This window comes from Cervus canadensis, chromosome 18, assembly GCF_019320065.1.
Source record: "Cervus canadensis isolate Bull #8, Minnesota chromosome 18, ASM1932006v1, whole genome shotgun sequence".
NCBI classification, from domain to species: Eukaryota; Metazoa; Chordata; class Mammalia; order Artiodactyla; family Cervidae; genus Cervus; species Cervus canadensis.
The window spans coordinates 15,307,845-15,328,010 of NC_057403.1; the positions used below are offsets into that span (position 1 = coordinate 15,307,845).

The 20,166-nt window shown below is 41.6% G+C and overlaps 1 protein-coding gene and 1 long non-coding RNA gene across 3 annotated transcripts in view; both read left to right on the forward strand.

Annotated features, from left to right (window-relative positions):
* The window catches only part of LOC122420196 (carcinoembryonic antigen-related cell adhesion molecule 7-like), a 320,198-nt gene that overhangs the window by 12,706 nt on the left and 287,326 nt on the right, over window positions 1-20,166 (forward strand). The window lies entirely within an intron of this gene.
* Window positions 13,535-15,453, forward strand: LOC122420226. 2 transcript variants are annotated; one of them, XR_006263231.1, is made up of 3 exons: window positions 13,535-13,588; window positions 14,982-15,148; window positions 15,249-15,453. It is a non-coding gene; the product is annotated as an uncharacterized LOC122420226 (long non-coding RNA). The 2 variants fall into 2 exon arrangements; XR_006263230.1 differs by lacking the exon at window positions 13,535-13,588 and adding an exon at window positions 14,678-14,782 and having other exon boundaries at window positions 15,249-15,424.

A 20,166-nucleotide genomic window follows, 5' to 3' on the forward strand; every position in this document is an offset into this window, starting at 1 on the left:
AAATAATAATGATGTAGTCATTAAGCACAGTCAAGGACATTTAGTTGATTCTGAAGGGCTGTAGATAACATTCTGAGTCATATCCCGTGAGCCACCTTATAGATACCAAAGCACCAAGTGGAGATGTTAATTACATGATGGTCAGACTGCACCCAGGACATAAGTTGCCACTGTTTTCCTTCAGAATGCAATTTATGTTGAAAAATTGTTACCTGTTAGGAGGGACAGTCGATATAGGAATTACTCAATAGCAATTAGATATTTTAAACCTTGGTTAGTCAGATAACAAGTCTTAACTAATACTCTTTTTTTTTTTTTTACAAAATATAGCAGATGACTCTGCTCTTCCTGCACATAGCGACCCCCTCACATTTCTGTCTGGAAAAGATCTTGCCCTACTGGTTGCCACTAAGGGTTTGGGTCGGGGATAAGTCAGTAGGCCTTTGGACAGGTGTCCACCATCCTCCCCCTGACCTGCCGGCATCTGAAATAGGCAAACTTTTCCTTTCCACCAACCTGGTTGGTCTACTGTTTTGAGTGGGGAGCAGCCAAACTCACCACACTTCTTTCGGCAGCCGTGTGAGGATACAGGATGAAATCCGCCTTCAAGGAGATGCAGTGCAAGCACCTTTTCTGTGCTAAGGACACAGACGTCTCACACCTTCTAGTCCTTTCCTGGGGTTCTGAGGCAACCCAGTGCTCATTTACACGTTTTCTTTCCAAGTTAAGAGTCAACAGACAGGCCCGTCAGTGCCCTCAGAGACTCCTGCACTAAAAAAGCTTTGGGAAATATATCTCCTGCCATCTGGAGTCTCTGCACGACTTCTGATGGCCACTGCGTGCCCAAGGATTCCGGTGCAACGAACGACACTACCCCTAGCAAGCTTTCTCAGCTCTATTGAGACACAAGTACCTCCGTATTTGATTCTCAAACATGTAGCCGAAATTCCCCCAGTCCAGTCCCTGGCTACTATTATATTATTATATTAAATATATATAACATATATGTTAATAATAAAACACATATTTATATAGAGGATTATACATATAAATTTATGTATAAATATATAATATATAGAGATATATTATTAATTTATATCTTATATTTCATTATATATAATTACTATATTATATGTTATATAAAATAATTACATATATATAAGAATTATGTATATATATTATATATAAATACAACCATTATACTTTGTAAAATTAATATATATATTATACATATATTGCTTAAATATATATTATATACTATTATACATATATCATATAATATATAATATGATATGTGATATATATATAATAATATATTATTATATATCATGTAAAATATAATATATGTTATATGTCAGTGTATTATATATTGCATATAATCACCATCATCCTTTATTATATATACTTTAGTTTATATAAATATAAAGTATATTTACATATACTTTATCATTATATTATATAATAATTATAGCTATTAGATACACTGTATTTTTATATAATATATAAATGATATTATTTAATATTAATATACAATTGACATAGAGTATATATAAATATATTAAATATGAAAATGTAATATATAATGTATATATATAATAAATATTATTATATGCCTAGTATTTCAATTTAATTATTATATATCATATATGTAATATAATACATAATATGTTGGGGTCCAGCCCCAGCAGGATCCAGGGGAACCCTCAGGATGAACGGCGTCGGCGAATGAGAGAGAGAGACAAAGCTCGGGGCTGAGTCTGGAGTTTATTTTGCACGGCCCCTTTATACCTTTAACAACATCTTTGGGGGAAGTGCATATTGCTTACACACAGGTCACCTCAAAATATTACAGCAACTTGACCTTCAACAGAAACTGGATGTCACCCACCTACTTTTCGTTCCCAAGAGTCTTTCTTATCATTTGGCCTTCAGGCCTGCTAACATTTTATGGCTTGCACCTGGTGTGACTTAAGCAACTTCAGTAGCCGACTCTGTTTTTCTTGTGATTAATCTATTTTCTTTCTAATAGGCGTCATCTCTATGGGAACTAGATAGGATTACATTTTTACGGAACAGAAATGCGAAGGACTGAAAAAACAGCAGATATGGCACAAAACAAGCTCTTAGTCTAAAAGTTAACTACCTGCAAGAAGTCGCCAGCTAATCTCTATCTAAAGTATTTTCTATTAGGCACATTTGTGGCTACTATATTTGTGGAGCTTTTCTCATCCTGCGAAGGGGCCTATGCTTAATAGTTTCTTTTGTTAGCTACTATGCTTAGGATGTTTAGAACAATCATGAGCATTTTGTGCAATGAGAGCACACATTTATCAAACAAGCCAGAATGCCAGCAAAAGGGTTTAAATTGAAGCATTTCCTTCATCCCTGGCCCCTTCATAGGGTACCAGCGTCCAGGAGATTTAATTAGGGTTTTAAGTTGGTCTTTATTCAGTGAAAGAGGAGCAGGAGAGCTCTCGGCAGGCAACACAAGAATCCGCAGCAGGGTGAACAAGAACAACAGCAGAAAAGGGGGGAGGATATAGGGTAGGGTAGAGGCCGAGGCCAACCTGGAGGGTCCCTTATCCTAGACGGCCTTGCCTGTCAGGTTTTTTCTTCATGACCTCGTCATGGGCGGGACCTCCCATAATGGTTCCCGGCAATATTATATATGAATATATATTAAAATACATAATAATATGTCATGTTATTTATTATTATCATTATTAATATTAAATAATATCATCATCATCATTATCTAATATATATTAATTTATATAATATATAAGGTATAACATATCATGTTTATTATAGTAATATATTGTCTATTTAACAAATGTGTATATTAATGCAATATAATCCTGATCAGTGACATATATATAATATAATACAATATTTATATAATATTATGTGTATGTAATATAAAATATTTAATAAATAAATAATATTTAATGTACAATTATATAATCATAAGATATACTTATTTTATTGCTATATAATATATTTTTTATATATAATTGCATTATTTTGTTATTATATAATATAGCTATTATTATTATATAATATATATTTCTATGTAATTTTATATATTATATACATGATATATATATTATATACTGGATATAACTATATATGTAAATATAACTATCTAAACAAATGTATACTATAAATTTATAAATACTATAAATGTATAATATATCCATATATATAAATATGTAAATAAATATATGTTACATATAAATTAATATATAATATATTAATTTATATGTAATATATTTCTATTAAATTATTAGTTAATAATTGAAATAAATATAAATATAAATTTATATAAAAATTGAATGTTCTATAAAAATATAAATATATTTATTATGAACATAATATATAAATATATATTTATATAAATATATACCATATATATCACATATAAATATATGTGATATACAATATATGATATATAATACATAATATAAGATAAATAAGATAATATCATATACAACAAATATATAATATATAAAATAATATTTATATTGATATTTTATTATATACACTTTACTGTCTGTAAAGTATATTTATATATACCTTATTATCATATTATAATTATTATATATACTATAAAATACCATTATTTAATTAAATAATATATAATATATTATAAAATATATAATGTATATATGATAGATTATATAGCATATAGAATATATAATACATATAATATTATCTATTATACATTTTCTGTTCAGTTCAGTTTAGTTGCTCAGTCGTGTCCGACCTTTTGTGACCCCATGGACTGCAGCATGCCAGGCCTCCCTGTCCATCACCAATTCCTGGAGTCCACCCAAACTTATGTCCATTGAGTCAGTGATGCCATCCAACCATCTCATCCTCTGTTGTCCCCTTCTCCGCCTGCCCTCAATCCTTCCCAGCATCAAGGTCTTTTCAAATGAGTCAGCTCTTCACATCAGATGGCCAAAGTATTGGAGTTTCAGCTTCAACATTAGTCCTCCCAATGAACACCCAGGACTGATCTCCTTTAGGATGGACTGGTTGGATCTCCTTGCAGTCCAAGGGACTCTCAAGAGTCTTCTCCATCACCACAGTTCAAAAGCACCAATTCTTTGGCACTCAGCTTTCTTTACAGTCCACCTGTCACATCCATACATGACCACTGGAAAAACCATAGCCTTGACTAAAATGACCTTTGTGGACAAAGTAATGTCTCTGCTTTTTAATATGCTGTCTAGGTGGGTCATAGCTTTCCTTCCAAGGAGTAAGCGTCTTTTAATTTCATGGCTGCAGTCACCATCTGCAGTCATTTTGGAGTCCCCAAAAATTAAGTCTCTCACTGTTTCCATTGTTTCCCCATCTATTTGCCATGAAGTGATGGGACCTGATGCCATGATCTTAATTTTCTGAATGTTGAGCTTTAAGCCAACTTTTTCACTCTCTTCTTTCACTTTCATCAAGAGGCTCTTTAGTTCTTCTTCACTTTCTGCCATAAGGGTGGTGTCATCTGCATATCTCAGGTTACTGATTTTTCTCCCTGCAATCTTGATTCCAGCATCTGCTTCTTTCAGCCCCTTGTTTCTCATGATGTAACTTTATCAAGAATTGTGTACATTTCAGGATTGATTAAAATTAAATATAATTTAATTAAGTAAATGACTTTTATTATTAAAAGTAAGCTACAACAATACTGGAATTTGGTTTTCTCTTTCTGTTAACAGAACAAACTTTCCTGGAATATTGAGCTGCCTTGGAGAACAGATGGTTAAGTCTCTTTCTCTAGCTAACTCTGAGTGTTCCAGAGGAACTGTGAGGCATCTCAGAGGGAAATATTAGATTAACTAGCATCACTGGTATGTTAAACACCATGGGGAGCATTATCAAGTGAATGAGAAGCCTTCACAGGTTAAACTGGGATGGATATTATTAATAGAGATTTGCTAAAAAAAATTATGGAATTCCTACAAACCTGGTAGGTCCCAACATCATAATTAGGACATACCAGGGCATCCCACATTCTGCTACCGAGTCACAATTCTGGTTATTGTGACCAAGTTTCTTAACCCGTTACATTCTGCTCAGGTGCATCACCTTATCTTTCAGTCTTTAAGTCAGGTGCACACAGTTACTATACTCTGATGGTTTTGCAAAAGGTCTTCATCGGCCAAGAAGATTCATAGGAGAGACAATTTTGACAAGCACTGATGTCTGATCAATTTCACATTATACCAGGCAACTAACTGGATAAGAAAATTTTAAATCTCCATTTAAAAAACCTGCTGGTATTATAAAAGTGTTTAACAAAAGATGAAATACTGAGTCAACTCGTAAATATAGTTTTAAAGTTTATGGGGTTTTTTTTTTTTGCTCTGAAATATTATTGATCTGTTGCTTTCTAGATAAAGCCCAGCCCTTCCCCTCAAGCTACTAATGATTGACAGCAACTGAATAAATGCCCTCTGTGAGTAAAACGGAAATATGTTACTTTTCTCTCTCTTGGTTTCTCCAGAAGTTAGAGATGCTTAACTCTGAGCAGCCTTATCAGGTAAATAAAAATGACTGTCTCCTGACATTTGCAATAATCTTCATATTTTGGGACCCTCTAGAAGAGAGAAATCTGCAAGCAAAATCAAATGGCAGGATTTGGGCCTGGATTTCCTGAGGTTACAATGGTGTTGGTTCCTTGTTTTCTGGAATTCAGTCTGAGACTCTCTTTTGTACATATAGTTTTATGATTGACTTATTTACTTGTTCTTGGAGGCTGGGTCTTTGATGGACCTCACAGGCTCTTCATTACTAGCCCGGGCTTTCTCTAGTTGCAACACTAATTGTGAATGAGACAGTTCAAGCTCTAGCCTCACGGCAAAGACCACTGGGACACTACATATTTATCAGATGGAAACACTCAAAAACTCATCTTCCTTGTTGCCCTCTAAAATAGGAAGATTCTTTGGGAAAATATCACAAATCATTAATCATTATCCTCATCGTAATATGCTTTCATGTTTTTCAAATGTTGGTCCAAGGGCTATAAGAAGGCAATCAAAGAGAGAAATAATATTTCCTTAACACAAACTGTTGATGCTAACGAATCATGGAACTTGAGATTATTTCCAGCTCTTGTGTCCTTTCCTCAAATTACATAGGTTGACTCCCCTTGGAACTGTAGCCAAGAAGGAACTTATGAGGCCTTCGTAGATCCCCACCCATGTACACCTGCCTCGTATCTATGAGAAACAACTTCAGTCAAGAATATATTTAATCATAGAAGTGAAACAATACAAAAAGAAAGGAAACTGTCAACAAAGTCAAAATAATAATATCGTAGCTATTAAACAGACTCATGGACTGTTAGCTCTTCCTCAAGGGCTATTGATAATATTTGGAGCCAGGACCTTTGACCCCTTTTACAGAATCTGAAACCCCTGCCAGATGGAAGAAGTGAACTATGCCGCCCACAAGCAGGAAGACTTGAGACCGGCTGGAACCACAAGGGTGATGCTGCTGCTCCCCGAGACCTCATCACAGACCCAACAGAAGAGCGTCCTCGGGTTGATCAGGCTCTGCTCCTTGAACAGCATAAGACTCCTCAGACCCCTCCAGGACCAGACACACAGCCTTTTATTTATGTTAATATTTTATTGATCTATTTATTTGGCTGCCTTGGTTCTGATTTGCAGATGAAGGATATTCTCTACCTCTGGTGGGATCTTGCTTGTGGCTCAGAGACTCACCAGCTGTGGGGCGAGGGCTCAGCTGTTCCTGGGCTGTGAGATCTTAGATTCCCCACCAGGGATCGAACCCGGGTCCACTGCATTTCAAGATGGACTCTAAGCCACTGGACGACTGGAAGTCCCAGGACACAGTCTTGAGGGCATTAGCCTGCTTGGTCCCCCGTGTGTGTCAAAGCAGTAAAGCTAGTTTTTCCATTTCCCTTAAAACTCTCTCTCTCAGATGTAATCTGGCCCCAGGACACAGAGGCCCAATTTTGGCAAGGAGATCTGGAGAGAAGCCAGGAGCCATTGGAAGAACAGGGTCCTGGGGGCAGGAGGGCTGAGGGACCTGAGTCCCAGTGGGGTGGAAGGCTACGAGAGGCCCAACGGGACATTCCAGAGGGGAGCCCTGAGGAGGCCTCCTTGGCAGCAGGCCCGGCGCTGCGGCGCAGACCCGGGGCTGCGGAGACAGACTGCCGATCTCAGCGGAGCGGCCACAGGAGCCGGGGCGGCCCTGAGAGGGGTCGGGGCGCCAGTCATCAAGGGTCAGAACAGGGTCAGAACAGAGAGAAGGAGAAGCTCTGCGCCACGGAGGCGCCCCCGGAGTGTAAGGACCGCCCCGGGGAGGGGAGCGTGTGGTCCTGGGTGTGGACTCCAAGAAGCTCTGTGCTTCCCAAGGCGGGGCCCAGGAGGCTGGCGGTTTCAACAGCGCTGGATGCACCTGAGGCCACTTTGCCTCAAGAACGGAAACTGGGGAGGCAGCCCCATCTGTCCCCTCCGATCAGAGTTATTCCTCTCCCTGAATTGCCCCACCGACCCCTCAGGGCAGTGCCCCTCTCTTCACCCCTCGCCCCCTAAACTCATCCCCCATCCCCGGGTTTCTAGATTCTTCTGGGCTCTGCACGCTCCTAGGCCCGCCCCATCCTCCATTCTCTCCCCCTCCCCGCTCTCCAGGTTCTAGATTTCAGACAGGCTGGGACCTGGGCTGCAGTGCTTCTTCGTGGACACACAGCTTCTTGAGCCACAGACAGCAAGGAAACCACAAATGACTAACAATCACTACACACACGGGCAGCGGGGGCAAGTGATGCACCAGATAAAAAAAACAAAAGATCAAAAAAAACCCAAAAAAACAAAAGATCAAAACTCCATTCCCCTTCAGAGCTGGAGAACTAAACTGGGGTCCTGGACGTGATGCCTGCACACAGCACCACCAAGGGGCTGCACAGACCTCGCATTCAGCCCTCCCGCCCAACGCTGGACCCAGCCCGCCCTCACCCCATTTAATGGAGCGGATTTCCCACACGCGCCCTGACACCCCCTCACCCCCCAGGAACAAACAAGGGATCTTGTCACTATTTTGACTCCCTTCCTGATGCACGCAGAGCTCCAATAAAACCTTGTCTGAATATGCTGCCTGGCCTCTTATCAATGTCTGTTGACTTAGGATTCCCAGAACCCTGGTGGGTCACATGCACTTCTGGCTCTGCACACTCCTGGGTCAGCCCTGTCCTCCCTTTGCTCCCTGCCCCTCCCTGTGTTCCAGACACTTCTGTCCTCGGTGCCAGCCCTTCCCTGGACCCTGGATCCATTTTCCCTCCACTTTGGTCTCAGTTTGTTTCACTACTCACATGTATCAGCATCTCTCAGACGCGATTGAAGCATGACTTTGACTTCCAAGGTGGGCATTTGCTTTCCTACAGAGCTTCTCCAGATGCTGGAGGCCCCAGCCAGACCCCCTCTGAGAGAAATCCTGCCCTTCTCAGCCTGGTCCCAGCTGGAGCCTGGAAAGCCTGCCGTCTGTCCCACATTCTAGACCCCACCCCAAGACCTCTCACCACTGGCCTCCCTCACTTCCCCTGGACTCGAGTCCAGGAAGCCTTTACTCTCACACCCAGGCTCAACTCCCTTCATTTTAAATTCTAAAATTATTTTGTTGACAATTTTGCAAGGCACTTTCCATTTACAGCTCTTACAAAATATTGCCTATATTCCCTGTGTTGTACGATCCATCCTTGAGGCTGTCTTAGGGCTTCTCAGGTGGCACTAGTATTCAAGAATCCTCCTGCCAATGCAGGACGCACAGGAGACACGGGATCGATCCCTGGGTAGGCGAGATCGCCTGCAGAAGGAAATGGTAACACAATCCCAGTATTCTTGCCTGGAAAATTCCATGGACATGGGAGCCTGTCTTACTCCCAGATTTCGTACCACCTCCTCCCCACCATATTTAAGCTCCTGTTTTCCCACTAGAAACCAGTAGTTTCAAAATATCCTTATGCTGCTTTTTTCTTATATCCACTACTGGCCAGGAAAGTAGTGTATATTACAATTTTTTTGTGAGATCCACTAGAAGAAAACAGTATAAAAGTGTAAAAAGTTTTTTCTTATATTCACTTCATATACAGTCAAGAAAGTACTGTAGATAGCAACAAAGTAGTGTATCCATCCGCACAGGAAGGAGTAGCCAAGACACAGCCTCTTCCAGATGGAGACTTCCCATATGTCTGTCAGAGCAAGTAAATTGAGGACCTAGACTAAAAGGAACAGAAATGCTCACTTGTTCAGCATGGAGACACTGACTTATTTAACCAAGAACAAGCTCAAAGAAACTCTTGAATATATAGTTGCTGACCTTCTCACAGAGATGTGATAGACATTTGTAGAAAATAAATTACAAGTGGATGAATTGAGGCTGGCCCGGAGGCCATTCAGTGAGTTGCTTAAACACCTAGTCAAGTGGTTGCTGCTATCTGTCCTCCACCAGATGGCTTTGGTGACATGGAACCAGTTAGGCATGAGTTGCTTAAGGAATAAGATTATATATGCCTTTAAGAAGTGTGGTCACCAACTAGCTGAAGTCATCATGGCTTAATTTCTATTCATGGGTCAGTTCGGTATCTATGCTATCTTTGTGAAGTCTTAAGAAGACAGCATCATGCATTATTGTGTAAGAGGACTCATGATTGTGGGATGTTTGCGGCTAAGATTTCAGTTTCCTTCTGATTTATACATCCCAACTCTGCCTGCCTAACCAACAAGACTGATTGAACCGGGGGAGACATCCCTAAGATTATTATAGTATTCAGAAGACACAGATCACCAGCTTACCTTCCTTTCTTGCTTCCTCAACAACAGTTTGGTCTAACACGAACAAAAATTGAGAAACAGAATTTTTGCTGCTGGCAGCAACACACCACCTCTACCCTCCTGACAATGGATGACCTGTGGGCCTTTTCAGTTGCTCTTTGTGACTAGTCCACCAGGCTCCTATGTTCATGGGCTTTCCCAAGCAAGAATACTGGAGTGGGGTGCCACTTCCTATTCCAGGGGATCTTATGCACCCAGAGATCAGATGCGTGATCCCTGCAATGTCCTGCGTTGCAGGCATTTTCTTTATCACTGAGCCCCCTAACAACGTACAGCCTTCACTCTAAGGATATAAAGGATATCTGAAGGCTCATGTGGTCTGCCCGATTCTGTGCTGACTTCCTTCTCCTGGAGCTGAAACTCCAGCCAGGGGCAGACCAGGGAAGGGACGGATTGTAACCAAGCAGGACCCTCTGAGGCTTTCCCAGAATAACCCCCCAGCCAAGTCCTCTGCCTGCCTTTTGTCTGTAAAAAAACTTGCACCAAAGAATAAATGTAGGGACTTCACTCCCGGTCTAGTGGCTAAGACTCCACCAGTCAAATTCAGGGGTGAAGGTTGAAGACTTGGTTGGGGTATGAATATCCCACATGTCTTGCAGCGAGATTAGAAAAAAAAAAGAATAAATTTAATCAGAGAAGTGAGAAAATGCAGAAAGGAAAACAGTCAAACAAGGCTGATGAAAAAAATGAGACCTATTCTTATCTAAATACATGTATGACTCAGTTTGTGTGTTTGTCTTTAGATAACATTCCTGAGATTCATTTCCAAATGAGCTCCATTTAATTGACTTAAAGAAAAGTAAGCGCTTACAAATAAAGTATTTCTAAGGTTCACATAATCTGGGAAATGTTCAGTATTAAGTCCATTTCTGGTATGGACCTCAGGTTAGTTTGTTGTTTAACCGCGTGTGAATTAATGGAGACACGAGTCACCAACATTGTCATCAACTTTCACTGCACCTAGTTCTGCTGCGAGTCAAAAAGTCCTATCTGCTACAAAATTTGACTGCAAGAAAATTAACTATGATGGTATTGTCATAAGTAATAGAGATAAACGGTAGAGACGTTTTTAGGTAAACTCTTTAAAAGAATTATATTTTGTTTTTCCGAATTCTTGGGAATTTAGAACTTTAGGATTTTGCTAAATTCAGTAAAATGATGAGAATGCACTGAAGACTGAAATCAGTTTGAGATAAAATACTGAAAAACTACGGAACAAGTCCATGTTTATTTATCTTTACCTTCTTATGAGTGAAAACACTAAATGTGTTTATTAAACACACATCTTGTACCACCTAAAGAAAAATTATGCTGGGAAATATGTCTGTCATATACTTTATGAAACCTAATGTTCGTAAAAAGAAATCCAATTCAATTGCTTGTTTCCTATTTTGAGTTTTAAGGGATTCTAGAAACGCAATGTTTTACAGTTACTAAAACTGGTAAGAGACTGGAATGCAAGTAGGATATATGTTTGTTGTCAAAAGAAGATATAGAAAATAACTGTAGTTTTTCTTAAAATATAACAAGAGGATAATTTTGCTGATTTGGATAGGGAAAAACAAGAGACATATCATGTGGATACAAAAAATGCTAAACGTTTTTAAAAAAGGGAGGATTGATGAAGGTTAAATTAAATTTAATTAGGTAAAGAACTTTATTTCTAATAGTAAGCTGGTCCAAGACTGGAATTTGGCTTTCTCTCTCTAGTAACAGAACAAACTTTTCCTGGAACAATGAGCTGGCTTGGAGAACAGATGGGAAGTCTCTTTTTCTAACTAACTTTGAGTGTCCAGGAGGAACTGTGAGGCAGCTCAGAGGCAAATATTAGACTGACTGGCATCCCTGGTGTGTTAAATACCATGGGGAACATTGTTAAATGTAAGTCTTCTAGAGTTCTCCTGCGGACGGTTGCTATTAATAGAGATGTGTTAAAAATTAAGGAATTCCGACAAACCTGGTGTGTCCTGATGTTACCAAGTCATAATTCTCGTTATTGTAATCAAGTTTCTTAGCCCATTACATTGTGCTCACGTGTGTCACCATATCTTTAAGTCTCTCACGGTTTTGCAAAAGTGCTTCATATAGGGAAGACCACTTTGAGAAGCACTGGTCTCTGATCAATTTCACATTATACCATGCAACTGGGTAGGAAACTTAAAGTGAAGTGAAGGTTGCTCAGTCCTGTCTGACTCTTTGCGACCCCATGGATTACACAGTCCATGGAATTCTCCAGGCCAGAATACTGGAGTGTAGCCATTCCCTTCTCAGAGGATCTTCCCAACCCAGGAGGCTTCCCTTGTGGCTCAGCTGGTAAAAGAAATTTTAAATCCTAATTTAAAAAACCTGATGGTATCATAAAAGTGTTCAACAAAAAAGATGAGCTCCTGAAACAACTTGTAAATATAGTTTTAGAGTTTATGGATTTTGTTGGCTGAAATCTTATTGGATTTGATCTGTGATTTCCAGATAAAGCAAAGCCTTTCCCCTCAAGCTACTAATGACTGACAGCAATTGAGTAAATTCCCTCTGTGAGTAAAATGCAAATATGTTTCTTTTCTCTCTTTTTTGTTCCTCCAGAGGTTAATGATTCTTATGTTCTGAGCAGCCTTATCAGGTAAATAGAAAAGACAGTCTCCCGACATGAGCAGAAATCTTCATATTTTGCTGACTTCTAGAAGAGAGAAATCTGCAAGGCAAAAACAAATGGCAGGACTTTGGCCTGGATTTCCTGAGCTTAGGAGGCTATTTGTTGTTTGTCTTTGGCATTTGGTCTGAAACTCTTTTTTTTTGATTTTCACAAATGCTGGTCGGGGTCCTTGGCTAAGAGGAGACTCTGCCTTGGGCCCGCCGGTGTAATAAACTGCACTCCACTATCTGCATTGTCCTTCTGAGTGAGTTTGCTTCCCGGAAAGCGTGGCTATAAGAGAGCGTTTTTTTGTTTTTTTTTTTTTCACCAACTGAAGGCATTTTTTTTTTTGTCAGAAACTAGCACTTTTTTTTTTTTGGTCACAAACTGAGCATTTTTTTTTTTTTGTCAGAAACTTGAGGCAGCTTGTTTTTTTTTTGGTCACCAAAACTGAGCATTTTTTTTTTTTGTCACCAAACTGAGCATTTTTTTTTGGTCAGCAAAAAACTGAGCACTTTTTTTTTTTTTTTGTCACGAAACTGAGCCGATTATTTTTTTTTTTTTTTGTCACCAAACTAAGCGTTGCTTTTTTTTTTTTGTCACCAAACTAAGCATTTTTTATTTTTGTTCACCAAACTGAGCATTTTTTTTTTTTTTTTTGGTCACCAAAACTGAGCATTTTTTTTTTTTTGGTCACCTAAAAAACTTGAGCATCTATTTTTTTTTTGTCAACTAAACTGAGATTATTTATTTATTATTTTTGTAACCAAAAACTGAGCCATGTATTTTTTTTTTTTGTCAACCAAACTGAATGCATTTATTTATTTTTTTTTTTGTCACCCAAAACCTGAGCATTTTTTTTTTTTTTTTTTGGTCACCAAACTGAGCTGAAGAGGGAATTCATAGGGCCTGGACTCCATCTCAGGCCTGTCTGTGCTGATCGTGCTCGGCCACCTCTCCAGTGGACTCTGAACTCTGTGCTTAGTGCCTGTGGGAATGACAATGGAAGGATAAGACCCCCCTCTGGGCAGGGGACTGTTGAAGAAGAGAAAACAGACACTAATCACCCCTGCCTCTGGACACTATCTATCAGAATGTAAGCACAGGCTTATCGGTTATTAACTATTTGGAATGTAACTGCGGGCTTATTGATTATTGACTGTTTGAACACATAACACGTGAATGATGGGGTTATTGTAGTTGTATTTACCCTTCCTTTGTTTATGTAAGTCTCAAGGGAATTGGGGTAGTGGGTTTGGACGCGTGCACATAAGATTTTCACAAATGCTGGTCGGGGTCCTTGGCTAAGAGGAGACTCTGCCTTGGGCCCGCCGGTGTAATAAACTGCACTCCACTATCTGCATTGTCCTTCTGAGTGAGTTTGCTTCCCGGAAAGCGTGGCTATAAGAGAGCGTTTTTTGTTGTTTTTTTTTTTTGTCACCAAACTGAGCATTTTTTTTTTTTGTCAGAAAACTGAGCACTTTTTTTTTTTTGGTCACAAACTGAGCACTATTTTAAATTTTTGTCAACCAAAAAACTGGAGCATGTTTTTTTTTTTTTTGTCACAAAACTGAGCAACTTTTTTTTTGTCACCAACTGAGCACGTTTTTTTTTGTCACCAAACTGAGGCATTTTTTTTTTTTTGTCACCATAAACTGAGCATGTATTGTTTTTTTTCTGTCACAAACCTGAGCGTTTATTTTTTTTTTTTTTGTCACCAAAGTGAGCGTTTTTTTTGTTTGTTTGTTTTGTCACCAAACTGAGCGTTTACTTATTTATTTATTTTTTTGTGAAACTCTTTTTTTATACATATAATTGTTTTATTATTTATTTATTCTTGGAGGTGGTCTCTCTGATCAGCACACATACTCTTCCTTTCAAGTGGGGGCTTTCTCGAATTGCAGCACTAATTGTGAACAAGACAGCTCAAATTCTAGCCTCACAGCAAAGACCACTTGGATACTACATATATATCAAATGGAAACCCTCGAAAACGCTTCTTCCTTCTTGTCCTCTAAACTAGGAGGACTCTTTTGAAAAACATGACAAATGTGTACTTTAATCATTATCCTCATGGTAATATGTCTCATAATTTTCAAATGTCTGTCCAGGGCTTATGACAAGGCAATCAAAGAGAGAAATAATATTGTCTTAATACAGACTATTGATGCTAAGCTTGAAACTTGAGATGATTTCCAACTCTGTGTCCATTCCCCAAGTAGGGAGGATGACTCCTGAAGGAACTGTAATCAAGCAGGACCCTATGAAGCCTTTGTAGATCTCCACCCAGGTCCACCTGCCTTCTGTTTGGGAAAAAAAAAAAAAGGTTTAGTCAAAGAATAAATTTAATCACAGAAAATATAGAAAGAAAACTGTGAAGAAAGACAAAATAAGAATACCTTAGCTACTGAACAAACTCATGCAGAATTAGTTTGTCCTCAAGGGCTATTCATAATGCTGGGAGCCAGGACCTTTGACCTCTTTTACAGAATCAGAAACCCCCCCGGCAGAGGGAAGAAGTGAACTATGCCGCCCACAAACAGGAAGACCTGAGACCGGCTGGAACCACGAGGGTGATGCTGCTGTTCCCCGTGACCTCATCACAGACCCAACAGAAGAGCGCCTCGAGTTGATCAGGCTCTCCTCCTTGAACACTGTAAGAGTCCTCAAACCCTCTCCAAGACCGGACACACAGCCTTTTAAAAAACATACATTTTATTAATTGATTTGGCTGCCTTGGGTCTTCCTTGTAACAGGCAGGATATTCCCTGCGTGTGGCAGCATCCTGGCTTGCAGCAGGCAGACTCTCTAGCTGTGGGGTGCGGGCTGAGCTGCTCTTGCCCTGGGGGATCTCAGCTTACCGACGGGAGATCACACCCCTGTGCCCGGCATTGCAAGGTGGATTCTTAACCACTGAACCGCCGAGGAAGTCCCAGGACACAGTCTTTTTTTTTTTTTTCTTTCTTTTTTTAATTAGTTGAAGGCTAATTACTTCACAACATTTCAGTGGGTTTTGTCATACATTGATATGAATCAGCCATAGATTTACACTTATTCCCCATCCCGATCCCCCCTCCCACCTCCCTCTCCACCCGATTCCTCTGGGTCTTCCCAGTGCACCAGGCCCGAGCACTTGTCTCATGCATCCCACCTGGGCTGGTGATCTGTTTCACCATAGATAGTATACATGCTGTTCTTTTGAAATATCCCACCCTCACATTCTTCCACAGAGTTCAAAAGTCTGTTCTGTATTTCTGTGTCTCTTTTTCTGTTTTGCATATAGGGTTATCGTTACCATCTTTCTAAATTCCATATATATGTGTTAGTATGCTGTAATGTTCTTTATCTTTCTGGCTTACTTCACTCTGTATAAGGGGCTGCAGTTTCATCCATCTCATTAGGACTGATTCAAATGAATTCTTTTTAATGGCTGAGTAATATTCCATGGTGTATATGTACCACAGCTTCCTTATCCATTCATCTGCTGATGGGCATCTAGGTTGCTTCCATGTCCAAGACACTGTCTTGAGGTCGTTAGCCTGCTGCGACCCCTGCACCTGGCAAAACAGTAAAGCTATGTGCTTCCATTTCACTCACAACTCTGTCTCCGAGATTTAATCCGGCCCTAGTACATACACAGAGACCGAATTTTGGCAGCAAAAGCTGAAGGAAGTACAGGGACCTGGGAGCAGGAGGGCTGAGGGTGTCTGAGCCCCCAGGGGGTCGAAAGCAGGGAGGTGCCAAAGGGGAAATTCTGGAGGCGAGCCCTGAGGAGAGGTCAGTGTGGGGAGCAGGGACGGCGCTGTGTGCAGACCTGGGCGCTCAGGAGGCCGGTTCCTGATCTGAGCGGAGGGGCCAGAGGCGCCAGGGCGGCCCTGAGCGGAGTCGGGGGTGCACAAGGCCCCGGTGCCAGTCTTCAAGGAGAGAAGAGGGTCAGAACAGAGACAAGGAGAAGCTCTGCACCACGGAGGAACCCTCGGAGTGTAAGGACCATCCTGGCAGGTGATTCCCGTGGATGGTGTGGACTCCAACAAGCTCTGGCTTCCCAAGGGGCCCGCGAGGCGGTTCCAACAGCACTAGATACACCAGAGGCCTCGTTTTGCCGAAAGTATGAAACTGCCCAAAAGCCCCAGCCCTGCGTTTATTCCTAACCCAACCTTCCTCTCCCATCCCCAGCGACAAAGACCCTCTCTTCATTCCCTGCCCCCCAAACTCCTCCCCATTCCCTGGACTTTCTAGATCCTGCTAGGCTCTGCCCAGCCCAGTCTTACTCATCCTCCATATCTTCCCCGCACACCCTGTCCCGTGTTCTAGATTCTTCCGCTCAGCTCTCCTCCCTTCCCTGGGTCCTGGATCCTTCTCAGCCTCCACTGTGGTCTCAGTTTCACCGACACACAAATCCCAGCGCCTTGCAAAACTCCACTGAAGGACGTTTGGCGTCCCCAGGTGGACATTCACTTTCCTGAAGGGCTGCCCTAGATGCTGGCGGCCCCACCGCAGACCCCCTCTGAGACAAATCCAGCCTTTCTCAGCCTGGCCCCAGCTGGAGCCTGGATCCTGCCCTCCTGTCCCACACTCTAGTCCCCACCCTAAGGCCGCCCCACATTGGCGTCTCCATTTCCATTGAGCTCTAATCCAGGAAACTTTTCTGCCCCCATCCCTATCCCTCAAGTCCCTTCATTTTTGGAACTGTCCAAGCCCTCAACTCAAGCCTTCTGTCTCCTCTCGGGTCCTGACATCTGCCACTCCCTGCTCATTCTCTGCGTTTCTAGAACCAAGGGATTCCAATCTCCTTCTCCACCTGGTTTCCTGTGCCCTTTGTCCATCCCCTCTTCTTCAGGGATCCCTGGGACTCCTGCGTGCAAGGACGTTTGCACCTGTGTGTTCCTTATACCTTTCATAGACACACAACACATAGAAATATACAAGCACACAGATACATATAATTACATGAAATCACATATACACACCCATGTCCACACATATACATAGGCAGGTACCTACATACATACACACAAATATACACATTTTCACACACAAACACACATACATACTCAGCCCACAGAGCTCCCATACCAAGGCCTTAATTCCAAGACTCTCAAGTGGTAGCACATGGAGCTCCTGTCTGCACACTCCTCCCCCTGGGCTGGGTCTGGAGAGTGTCCCTTCTCTTAGTGACAGTTTAACCTTGACTGTGCTTTGCTGTCTTACAGTTGCTCACCTCACCGCATGTCAGAACCCTAAAGTTTCTGATCACTCCTCTCTGCCCCTTCTGTCTCCAATGGATCTCATATAGTTTCCCAGAGCGTCTGATCCTTTTCCCTCCAAGAGCACTTACACAGTGCAGTGCGTGCTGGGGACGCGCTGCGTGGTGCCTGTGCCCAGCTTGCTCGGTGCTCTCACAGAGGCCCTCGCTCTGATGCAGAGACTGCCCTCAGCCGAGCCACAGTCCCTTCTTCGGTTGCCCCCCACCCACTCCTGGGAGCAGCCAACAGCCAGGACCACCTGGCGCAGGGCTCCAGAGCCCCAACTGCGGCCGACCCGGGGCCGAAGTGTGTGCTCAAAGCCCCCGCGCGCAGGCTACATACAGCACGTCCCCAGCCCGCAGGGAAGGGAGAGAAACACATTAAGCCTGGATGTCCCTGAAGTCTCAAGGAGTACAGCCTTCTGACCCTTGATCTGAGCCCTGTCGGGTTCATTTCAGACTCTCACCTCCAGACCTCAAAGATCAGGATCGTGTTGTGCGTGTGCTGGGTGGTAACAGCAGCCGTAAGAAGCAAACTCCTTCTTGAGAGACTGTGTAGATTTCAAAGGACACACAACAGGAATTTGGAAATTCCCTGGATGTCCAGTAGTTAAGACTCTGCGCTTTCACTTCCGGGGCCCTGGGCTCAATGCCTGTTTGGGGAACTGAGATCCTGCAAGCTGCACAGTTGGCCAAAAGGAAAATAAAAAACCTACAGTTCCTCATGATAAGATTTATAGTCTGTGTCTCTTTTCTTTTGTCTAGTCCTAATTCCTGGCAGGCAGGAACTGAGCTTCATTTGGATTAGAATCCCTGGTATGTGGTAAACTGGTTAGGGTATATGAACCTGAGTTCAGCCTCTGGATCATTAGGACGTGAACCCACCAAGATAATGAAGGGAGCGGTTCTGGTTCTGGGAGGACAAGGAGCCCAGACCCAGGGTGGAAATGGGTGGAAGGGAGGCTCGAGTGCCCTGGGGGTGGGGGTGACCCCGTGTAGCGTCTGCACGACCGGCACAGGTTTTATGCTGCAGCCACTGGGGACAGGGACATTGACGGCAGCCGAGGGGAGGAGCCAGGAAGAGAAACTAGTGTCCAAATAATCCATGCTGGAGGGGGTGTGGAGAACAGGTGGGGGGATGTCAACTGGTGCAACCACTTGGAAGCAATATGAAGGTTCCTCAAAAAATCTAAAAATATAGTTGCCATGTATCTTGCAGTCCCAATTCTGGGCATACACTGAGACACATGTGTAATTCAAAAAGACAGATGGACCCCGGTGTTCATAACAGCCCAGACTATTGACAATAGCCAAGACATGGAAACTACTAAATGTCCACCAACAGATGCACGGACACAAAAGACGTGGTGTGTGTGTGTGTGTGTGTGTGTGTGTGTGTGTGTAATGGAGCATCACTCGGCCCCTAAAAATAATGAAATAATGTGATTTGAAGCAACATGGACAGCCCTAGGGTTTATCATACTGAGTGAGGTAAATCAGAAAGACAAAGACAAATACCATATATCACTCCTATGTGGAATCTAAAATAAGACATAAACAAACTTATCTTTGAAGCAAAAACAGACTCACAGACATAGAGAACAACTTGTGGTTGCCAAGGGGAAGTGGTGAGGTGAGGGAAGAATTGGAAGTTTGGGACTGGCAGATGGAAACTACTATATAGAGGGGGGGGGTAAGCACCAAGGCCCTGGAGGACAGCACCCATTACCGTGAGATGAACCACAATGAAAAAAAAGATGAAAAAGAATATATAGATATGTCAATAAATCACTCTGCAGTGTAGCAGAAATCAAACCCGACATTGTAAATCAGCTATACTTTAAATAAATAAACAGGACCAGGACGGCAATCTGCTCCCACTGTTAGAAGTTCAGCAGAAGAGGGTAAAAGGAAAAATGATCTGAACTGACACCTGTTTAGTACCGTGTCCCCCGGGTCCTCTCTGCACAGGATCATTCTCAGTTACCAGGTGCTAAGGGCTGCCAACTGCAATAGCACTAGAGGGAGAGGCCCACTGCATATCAATCTTTCCCCTGATTTTTTAAATTGTTAATCTTTATTCATTTTTTCTCTTTTTTATTTTTAAATTATCAAAGTATGCTAACACATTTACAGGAGACGTGAAAAACAGAGAACAAGGTTACATGTATGTCCCTGGTATATTATAATTATTTTTTAAATAGACAAATTAAGATTTTTAATTGGAGTTTCAACATCAAACTCTCAAAAATTTATAGAACGAACATTCAGAGTAGAGAATATAGTAGACCTGAAAAGCATGAAGAACCAATTCAACATAATTAAGACTTACATAATTTTCACACAACAGTAGGATACAAATTCTCTTCAAGTTTCCATAAACTAGGAGACACTGGAACACATCCAGGGACATTAAACAAGGTACAAAA